The following is an 11207-nucleotide window of genomic DNA, read 5'->3' on the forward strand; positions in this document are numbered from 1 at the left end:
CACCCCCTGAGGGTATTATAGAAGGACATCCCAATGATTTCCATTTGCTCCAGGTGAAGGTCAAATGGTTAGAGTCAAAAAGAGAGGCAATATAAATCAGATTGATGCATAAAGGATAATTTTGGTTCTAGAAATAGTTTTATGACTTTTATCTTATTTTTTACCTTACTTATCTAATCTTAGGCGGATATATGGAGTTGGTAGATGCAATCCTTAGGTGCGTATGCCTTTTAACATTGATGATAGTTATTAATTTGCAAACTTCTAAATTTTTGTCAATTTATTTTATCTAAACTCTAAAGTAATCAATATTTAATTTTTTGGAAAAAAGTACCTATTAAAATCAAAATTTTGTGAAAAACTACCTAATAAAAAAAAAGTTGTGAAAAACTACCTAATAAAATACAAAAGTTTGTAAAATACTACCTCCCGCCGGATTTTAACTGTTGACTTCCGTTCTCCGGCGTTGACTTCCCCACGTGACCCTCACGTGACCCCCACAAATCATCCCCCACCTACAACCACCAAGACACCACCCTCAACCACCAAGACACCACCTCCACTACCCTTAATGCCCCCCGAAACACCCTCCCCTACCCCCAGCCACCACCCCTCCCCCACCCCTATCCACCACCCATTACGCCACCCAAACCTCCACCCATTACGCCACCCAAAACCCCCAACCGCCACCCAAATGTCCAAACATTAACCCTCTCCTCCCCACCCCGACACCCAAAACAGCCCAAAAACCCACCCTCCCTTCCCGCAACCCCCCCTCCACTAATTTCCGGCACCCCACGAACCTAATCCCCCACCCAAAACCGCTAATACCCCACAAAAACCCAGAAAACCCGTTAACCTGTTAAACCCTAGAAAACGGGTTTTCTGGATTTTTATTGGTTATTGGTGGTTTTGGGTAGGGGATTAGGTTCATTTACCTTCTATCTTTTCTCTTTAAAATTGAAATCTAAACTCTAAAGAATTCTCTTAATTTCAAATTCATTTATTTATTTATTTATTTCTTAAACAAAAATAAATCATATAAAAATTAATCAATTGTAAGATAGGCAATAAACTTATGAAGCCGTACCTCCCCATTATTTTCAAGATAGATATCCGGCTAACATCAAAAGAAGTAAATATTAATAAAAATATGTTAAAAAAATTTGCTAATGTAATTGACCATTGTCAATGAAGCAAGAAAGATGATCGATTGAGCAACCTTGCAAGAAATTTGGTATTTGAGTGAAATACTATAAAATTGTATGTGGAACAATTAACTTAAATTTCAACATTATTCAGACTAATGGAACAAAACAGCTCAAATAAATCAATTATTCCAATATATACCGACATAAAATAATTTTGCAAACATGTAAACAACCCAAAAAAAACAAGATCTACTAGTAATTTAAATAGGAGTAAGTTAGGGAGTTAGGGGGACGGACTACATATTAATCAACAACAAAAATAATTCAACACAACTACACTTCAATAAAAACAATAATCCCAAAATCGAAAAATTCAAGAATTAACCCTTGCATATTTTCTCTTCACCTGAAAATTATGTTATAGGTTTAGATAATTATAAATTTATAATTATTATACGGAATAGTAGATAATATAAACCAAATAGTCTAAACATAAATATTATATTTAACGATTAATCTCTATTTTTAATATATCTCTCAATCAAAGTCGTATAATGTTTTGTTTGGATCGTTTCAATATATCTTATCAAAATATCTAATGGATATCATTTTTACTTGATATGAATTACTATTTTTTTTTTGACAGGAATTACTATATATATTGATAGTTAAATTTATACATTGACAAACGTAATGAATAAATTATGCCAAATAATAAAGAACGAGGGAATTAGTTACCAAGCCAATTACAACAATAATATAGGGTGACAAAGTACCATCATGGAAATTTGCAACAAAAATTATCAAATGAATACAATAATTAAGTATCTGTCAAAAAAAAATACAATAATTAAGTGAAACAAGTAAATGTCAATGACATTAGAATAAAAAAAATTAAAAAGAGATGAATGGAGTTATAATGGTTATATAGTGAAATTATAAGGGAAAATCAAATAAATGCCAAGTAAAAAGACACAAGGGTAGGTTGCCCCACTCACTTAGATAGTCTAAAACTGGCAGACTAAATTGAGCTAGTTCATTGTATCAAATTTACCAGTATAAAACTTCCAAATATTTTGATACAGTTATGCTTCCAACACAAACTAGTGATTCCAAGAAGTTCCATAATTCAAAATCAGTAATCTCACCCACTGCTCTACTCACTGCCACTAGTTGCTAATTTATTCAACTAACTATAAAAAAAAATTATTTTAAATAGTAAAATCACAATTTCAAATAGATTATAGTAAAATATGAGTCAACAATCAACACATAGTGTCCTAACCACTGTGTTTAATATTGGTGTGATAATTATACTCATTTAATGTATTAAGACTCTCGTCCAAGGTTTTTCCACTTAAATTAGTTAACTGTAATTGAATGGGACACTTGTTTCTTCCCCTGTTTTAGTGATTTTAGACTAGACTAGTAGAGTAATAAAGTTGTTGTTTACTAGTTAGTAGTTATCTTAACTAGAGTTCAGGACTTATTAATTAACATTCTACCTTCCATTCCAAAAAAAAAATTAACATTCTACCTTTCTACACCACAATTCTACATTAGTACATTAAAATTACATCCACAGAAATTAGAAACTAAACATAACAAATCAATCATTTCAATTTCCAATAATTTTAATTTTTTTTTTTAAAAAAAACAAACCGAACCTGCCGAGAGAACTCGAGCCCGAGACAGTGGCAGAAGGCAACACTGTAGCAGGAGTAGTAGCCGAGCCGAAAGAGCTGTTGATCTGAAAGAGACGACAAAGGCTGACAGAGGAGAGGAAGAACCGATATACTTAGGGTTTGCAATTGTGAATGACAAAAAAATAAAAAATAAATAAAACAAAGGGCTGGGTTTCGAGCCCTTGACTTGGGTTTCAACCAGTTGGACGCGTGCTAGTATACAAAGTTTATGCACAAATTTTAATAGGAGTACAAGTATTTATTCCTTTCTGATTTTTTATTTACAATTTTTTATTTATTAAAAAAAAAACTATCTGGTTTTTTTTCGGTTCTAGTATGGTTCAGCTGAACCCATACTAAAAATGCCACTGTCGCCTGCCCGAAGGAGAGGAGATTCAAAGGTCTTCAGGAGAGAATGAGAAATAAGAGTGTTTTTTTTTTAGTTTACTGTATGCTAACATGTACCTGTTCTAATGCACGGGTTTTAACTTAGTTATAGGTGATGAAAATCTGTTTTTAAAAATAGTGTTGATGTAAAAATAACATAAGAATAATGTTTTTTAAACACAAATTACGGGAAAAGAAATAGCATCACAGTTTTTTTTTTTCGAGCAAATCCCGGTTTCTCTTGTGAAACTTACCAATATTATAATTTTTTTTTTTGCTTACTCATCATCATTTTCCTCCTTCCCTCCTTCCTCCTCCTTTCCTCCTTCCCTCGCTGTAATGGCTGAACCTTCACCTCATCTTCTTCGTCGTTCTCTATCTTCTTCCTCCTCCTTCACGATTCCGACGACTTCGTCATCGAATTAAACAAAAAACCCTAACAAAATTGGAGAAATAATGGCATGGTTAACCCCATAGGGTAGGATTTATCTTCCTTTTCCATTGATGATGTTTGTGAGTGTCAATCTCTCCATTGAAGCCACTGATTTCTCCATTGAAGTCTTAGAATGCCATTGATGGAGGTGAGAGAATGGAGGAACAAAACCCACCGTCATTGATGAAGTGAGACCGTGAGAGAATGGAGGAAGAAGACCCAGTGCCATTGATGGAGTTGAGAGAATAGAGGAAGAAGAAGAACAATTTACAATATTAGCCCCAGTTATTACATGAAATGACACAAATACCCGCCCTCATGAGAAACATGTTATGCTTATCATGAAGAGAAACATGAATTTACCCTTTCTTTACTCCGGTATTTTTTTTAAAAAAGCATCACTTTATTTCTATGTGGTTAATATAATAATATATAAAATGTTAAAACATTGAAAAGGCCACAATCTTGCCATAAAGGCAAGGAAGGGCTCCTAGCTGCGGTATATTTACCTTTTGCCGAAAAAAAGAAACATTGAAAAGGATTGAATAGATAGTTTAATTTTGTGGATGTCTTATTCTAAGTAATAATTTTTCCTTTCCATCTCACTTGAGGTACCACCGCCACTCTTATTTCCTATTCTTTCTTTTGGAGAATATTATATAAACGACAGCCAATATGTCACAATAAATCATTTATTGTATCTTTCTATTCGGATTTCATGGTCCCGCCCGATCTGCTAGAAAAATGGGCGGGTTTTGGCAAGACTAAAAGTACAATTTTAATTTACTTGTTAGCCCAATATTTGGGCATGAGATTACATATTAACTCAATCGTAAGGCCCCTTGTGACCCTTTTTTTAGTCACCTTCAATTTCAAGTGAAAGTTGTGAAAAAATTAGGAGAACTCAACTCACAAACTACAACCATAATATCTTGATAATGCTCCGCCAAACAACGTAGGGTTCCATTAAAAGATGATGAAATATTAAGCGAGTGATGTATAATTGATATCATATGGTAGATATATTTACATCACCTTAAGTAATTACACCTTCAAGCACCATAAATAAATATATTGTTGGAAATTCGTTGACACCAAATTTTGCAGCAAGACTTCAATTTTAATCAAGGTATCTTGTATGTCCATTCTATATAACACAATGGCAAAATATTCCTTTATTAATTTTGTATCAGAACCCAAAATATATGTATTTTATGCGTTGTGGTGCTTTGTTTAATATGGTTGTTCAATTACAAGTTTTTTAGATATTGAAAATGTGTAGTTTGTATTTTTTTTAATTTTTTTTCAACATAAATATTATACTGCAGATTTTTCATTTGAATGGCTAATATAGTTTTATACTACCTCCGTTAGTTTTTATCTGCAACAATAACTATAAAGGGATGTTAAAATTATGTGAAACAAGTTACAAACTATCCTTATTTAGTAAAAAAAATTCAATAAAAAGACCAAAGTACCCTTATCATAAAACTTAAACCAACAATTAGTATACTCATCCAACATTAATCAAATTTCTAATCTAACTTAATCTCCTTGCTAATTTCACCAAGAAAATCAGATTTTTCCATTCATTCTATCTCCTCCTTCAACCTCAACCACTTTCATCAACACCAATTTCATTTTCTCTCTCCTCCTTCAACTTCAACCATTTTCATCAACACCAATTTCATTTTCTCTCTCCTCCTTCAACCTCAACTTCTTGCATCAACATAAATTTCATCCTCCTAAATCAATTACTCATATTTGAGAAAGAATTTCTATAAAATAATAAATTGAAGAAGATTTAAGATACGAAGAAGGAAACAACAAAGAATATAACTTCGGTGGTTTTGGGTCGGAGTTAAGGTGGGTTTTGGTTGGTAATAGTGTAACCCTAAGGTTATTCTTGTAATTGTGTATTATTACTCGTTTATATATATATGAGTGCCAGGGTCCCTAATTGGGTAGAGCCTCCTATTATTATTTTTCACATGGTATCAAGAGCCAACAAATTTTTCTAAAAACCCTAACCCTAATTTTTTTTACGTTCTCCTTTACGTGCTTGATTCAATATTCTTCTTCTCCATCGGTGTCAACCATTGATGTATCTAGCAGGTTTCACAGCCTTCTATGGTTCCTATTTGTACAGTTGTGCCTTCTCAAGTCACAGCATCAATCGTTGCTTTCTTCCTACCGTATCTGGTTTTTCCATATCAACAAATGGTTTACACAATTTGGCTTCAAGCATGTCTTTTGTGCCTCCTTTTTCTTGGACTCCTACTCATCCATTACCTCGTAGATTATTCACTGATTCAGTCTATGAGGCGGGACAGTCCAGCTCCGGTGTGAGTCCACTAGTAGAAAAAACATTTGGGCTACGGTTCGAAATTGTATATGGGCTGCGGTTCAAACCAAACCGCAACCCAAAATATTCAAAAAAAAAAAATTTAATTGGGTGGCGGTTCAATTGGGCTGCGGTTCAAACTGCCGCGCATATCTAACGTAGGATATGGGCGGCGGTTTGAACCGCCGCCCAATCAAACCGCCGCCCAATTGGAAATGAAATGTTAGGTTTTTTTTCCCTCCTCTTTCTCGATTTCAATTCAATATATTCCTCATCCACATTTTGCTCTAAAAAAAAACCCAAATTTTCTTCCCTCCCAAATTTCATACCCAAACCCTCCCACATTTCGACGGCCCAAATCACTCCCGCCGGCGGTCGTGGGGCTTGTGGTCGTTGCTGCTGCGTGTAATTACGCCGGCGAAGGACGTTGCTGCTGGTGGCGTTCAGAAGTAGGTCGTGGAAAGCAGGCAACCCTTTATATCTGAAGAAGGTGAATTTTGGTGGTTCGAAATTGTGAGTGCGGGTTTACCAATTGAATTGTTGGAAGAAATTGTTGTATGTATGCTTGAATTTGTTCGAAAAGAAGTACATTTATTTGCTTGAAATTGTTCGAAAAGCTGTGTATTTGGTTGAAATGGGTCGAAATTGTTGTGAATTTGTGTGAAATTGTCTGAATTTGAAGTACATTATTAAATTGAAGTACATTAATTTGCTTGAAATTTTTGGTTGAAATTGTTCAAAAATGCAGTTTATGATGATTTGATATTGTTGGTAGTAGTTTATTTAGTTGTTATAAACACAAATTCGAAGTAATTTGTAAAATCTGTGGTTTGTTTATGTTTTTATGTATTGTTTTGTGCATTTAATTTAATAATATAAATAATTCGAAGTAATTCTGGGTTGTTGTTGATAATTTGAGGGCTTATCTTCAGATTGTGTATTTTAATTTAGATTTGGTTGGAATCTTATTTTGATTTGGAGAAGGTTTCTGTTAGCAGATTGATTTGTGAAATTGCAATATCTAGACTATTAGTTTTCCTTAAGCCATTACTTGGTGAGTAGTTCTCATAGAGTTTCTAATCTATGGAGGCAAAACAGCCACTAGATTGTGGATTTATTGAGATAGTTAGAGAGTGAGTATGCACTTGTGCTGGACAAGAAATATTCAACGTTGTCCAATTTGTTCTTCCTCCATTGTCTTTGTTAAGTGATGAAAAAAGCAACTGCAACCTACTTGTCTCACTTATGAGTTGATAAAAAATTTAATCCGTTAAGCGGCGTGAATAAGACGTTTATGTAGCAAATATAGTATTGCTAACTGACAGGCTAAAGTCATATCACCCAATCAAAAGTAATAACCTAAATCTCTAATTTAAGTAGATAGGGAAGTAGGGTCGAATCCACAGAAAAACGGGTCTTTTTACTCTAATCAATAAGTGTAATCTAAACTATTAACAAAATGATAAATTTAATTTTACCCCTATTGTTTTTTGTTCTGAATAAGTTTAGCGTAGTTCATAATATTTTATTAAAATAATGCAAAGCAAATTAATTAAAAAGAATAGACCTTTAATCCATAATTTTTTTAATAAAATTTTGATATTATCTAATATAAATTTCAATTATTTTTTATCACTTTATTTCGGTCCAGGTTAAAATTTTCCGCCTTTGGTCTTTCGATAGTTGTAACTTTATTTGAAATTTCTTTATTAATCATTTAATTGTGCATCTTTTCAATTTTTTTTTTGGGTTTTCTGATTGACATATGAACTGATCAAGTACTTACCACCTTATCTTAACGTCTCTTTCAAAAATATCGGACCAAAAAATTTTTTTATTTTTTGGTTTAGACCGAAAAATAAAACGTTCAAAAAACTTGAACTTAATCAGGGCCCTAATATGTAGGCTCGTACTTGGGCCTCCAAAATCTCAGAAACGGGGCTGGAAATGTTCAAAAAAGTTAAATACAACGTAGAATTTCATAAAACATTAGGCACTACCATGGAAAAACCCATAAAGAAAGTAACAATAAGATCTTTATTAAATCAACACCTTCGTTTATCTCAGGTGTCCCGTGTCGACTTGGCAGTGTCTTATACGCACACAACACTTGGATACTTTATATTAAACAAAAAGCTTCACATTTTTTTACAAAATCACCGAGTCGGACACCTCAATAGACATTTTGTCCGAGTTTGACTAGCTTAGAATAAAATTCCAGCTAGTACCAAAATCAAATATTTAGACATTTGGAGAACAATACAATTGTTCACATTCATAAAACAGTATTAAAGAACTAAGCTCTGGCAGGTAACAATAGAAAGGATAAGTTTTAGAAACCCTAGAGGATTTAATTTGTTAAACTGTATCACGGAATTCAGCAATATTGACATACATTATCAAAATCCACATCGCTCTATATGATTGCAACAAGTTACTTTCCAAACAAACCTGAATTATCCATGATGTTGCTGTAGTTCAAAAGAGAAATGAATTATCCCAAATATCGATGATTACGAAATTTCGCTTCACGAAGAAATAGATTATCACTGCACAAACGAGAATGGTTTGATGGAATCCAGACTTCGCTAACCCAGTTGCTGTTAGAATGTTTCTTTTTGACAAATTTGGGCCGCTGGATGCTGGTGGGATCAGGAAGGTATAGTGCTTTGTGCTAGAGACGGTTCAGTTATATTACATCCAAACAGTTCATTTTATATCAGCTCACTTTATCATAGTTAAAATTATTAATAGTTTAATTCAGTTATTTTTCTTTCCAGTTTCAGTTCAGTTGCAATTTAGATCAGTTTTCTCCGAACAGTTAAACCAATCAACGGTTGAATCCATACCAGTTAAAACTCGTAGTTATTTTCGGTTTCGTTCAGTTATCGACGAAAATCACATAAGTTCGACAATGATAGCATTGGTTTGGGTAGAAGTTAGTCATATTCTTGTATTTGTTCGATAAAAATGGAACTTCATGTCGGGTTTTGACCAACTGTTTTTTCGAATTCGGTTAAAATTAACATGGCAAATAAGTGGAGTTAAGTACACAACTGGGTACTAAACTTTGCCTTTTGTTCCAGTTTGGATACTCAACTTTTAAAAGTTCAAGTTTGAGTACTCAAAACTAACATATGTTAGTTTGGTACTGAACTTTGCAAACTAACCGTTATCTGTAACACCCCCAAAATCCATATATACACGTCTACGGCTACGTCGCATTGACTTTGTGAGTGTTACCGATGCGATAAAACGCAAGGCTTATTGAAAAGGAATGTTAACTCAAATAATTGTCTCGGAAACTGAAATGCAGCAGAAATAATAATGTAATTACAACTCGGGAATCATCAACGACCCCTTTTATTCAAACCACAAACTAATTAAGTAAATCAAGATAGTCTTATAATACTTAATTAAAACACTTTAAAGTTCAAAGACCAAGGACTATCCCCTGTATTCTCGGTATCATGCAGCAGCACCAGTACACCTAGTCTGCTCCCCGTTGTAGCATCAATGGTTCATCATCACAGGTCAACAAACACGTAATAACACACAATCAGCTATGCTGAGTACATAGCAAACCATTGAATGCATACAAACATAAACAAAGCAATAATGAACATTCGTAGACATGATACTACAATAGCATTACATTCTTCACTTTTTATTTAGTTGGCAGCGAACGGGCACCGTCATCTTACTAGAATCATACGGGCTACTTAATCCTTAATAGACAACTTGGTCTATTAGATGAAATGCAAATACGGTTTCGTTCCGTCTCACACCCATCACCTTAGTATGCATACCCCTAAGATCGTATAGAACCTTCCGCCTACTTGAGTTATCAAAATTTATAAGGACACTATTGTCGTCATAGTAGGCCTGTAGGAGTGTAGAACAAGTCCCACACCCCCCATTGTTCATCACTTGTAAGGAGTCCAACTACAAGTTTATTGGCATAGTTCATTCTTAATATTGTCCATTCATACCACAATAACATAGAATCGTTTAACATGTTTTCTTAGATACAATACTCAAATCTTTTCTCTTGTAATACTCTTGTTACACTATGGAACAAATAATACGAATCCAATGCCCATGTTCATAATATGATAGAATTACGCATTACAATGCCACATATGGATTTCCAATCATAAACATGTTACCAAACAATCTCAACAATCAAAATCGTTCCCTATCATGATTCTAGGTTCCGATGGAATAAATCACAACCTAATCATGAAACTAGTACTTACAACTAAACTGGTACGCGTACGTACCTTGTAACAGAGAATTTTCGCTGTCTTAGTCAAATGTTCCGCTTATGAAATTGGGACCTAAACGAGTAAGGAAGTACTTCAGTGCTACGTCCTTGATAATATTATCAAATACTACGTGACTAACTATATCGATTTAGTAATTCGAAATATGAACAACAACTACTCTCATTGTTTATTAACTTCTTTTTCTTTCCTAACTCTATCGAGTTTAGCGTCTTTTAAGAGTCAATGTTAGTGAGCCAAACTGATTTTAGTAAGTTTAATAATCTAATACCTTTACCAAGTCCATTTAAGTCCTTATGTCTAATACTCATAAAATCAGGTTTAGATAGCAAGGTCATTAAAATTTTTCATCTAATAATCAATAAACTACTTTCTTTACTTCACACCTTACTTAATTACAAAACCTCAAATCAGATTTACAACTTAAATCAGATTAACAACTTAAATTAATTATACAACTTAATTAATTACTAATTTACTCAAATTACAAATTAAATTAACTTACAACTTAAATTAATATAAAAACAGAACATACAATATTGAACTAATATACTATCATATTATACATATTAGGTTTTATACCACTTAATCTCGCCGGCAACCGAACTCCAGCGACCGACTTCCGGCAACGGCGCAACCACCGTCGTGTCATGAACCACAAACTTCGCACCACCGGAGCCCTTGCGCACGCCGAACACGACAGCAACAGCAAGTCTCGCACCAGACCCTCGAACGCACCCACACACGTCCGTACCCACTCTTGCAACACACCGCACACGTCGATTGCTTTCGCAACACCGCACACGTCGAGTATCTGCCGCTCGTCGCACCAACACAATGTCGCACAACCTTTCGCTCGCTCACACAACCCTTCGCTCGCACAATCCTTCGCTCGCACAACCCTTGTCGCGAACGCTCGAA

The sequence above is a fragment of the Beta vulgaris genome, chromosome 1 (assembly GCF_026745355.1).
Source record: "Beta vulgaris subsp. vulgaris cultivar EL10 chromosome 1, EL10.2, whole genome shotgun sequence".
NCBI lineage: Eukaryota > Viridiplantae > Streptophyta > Magnoliopsida > Caryophyllales > Amaranthaceae > Beta > Beta vulgaris.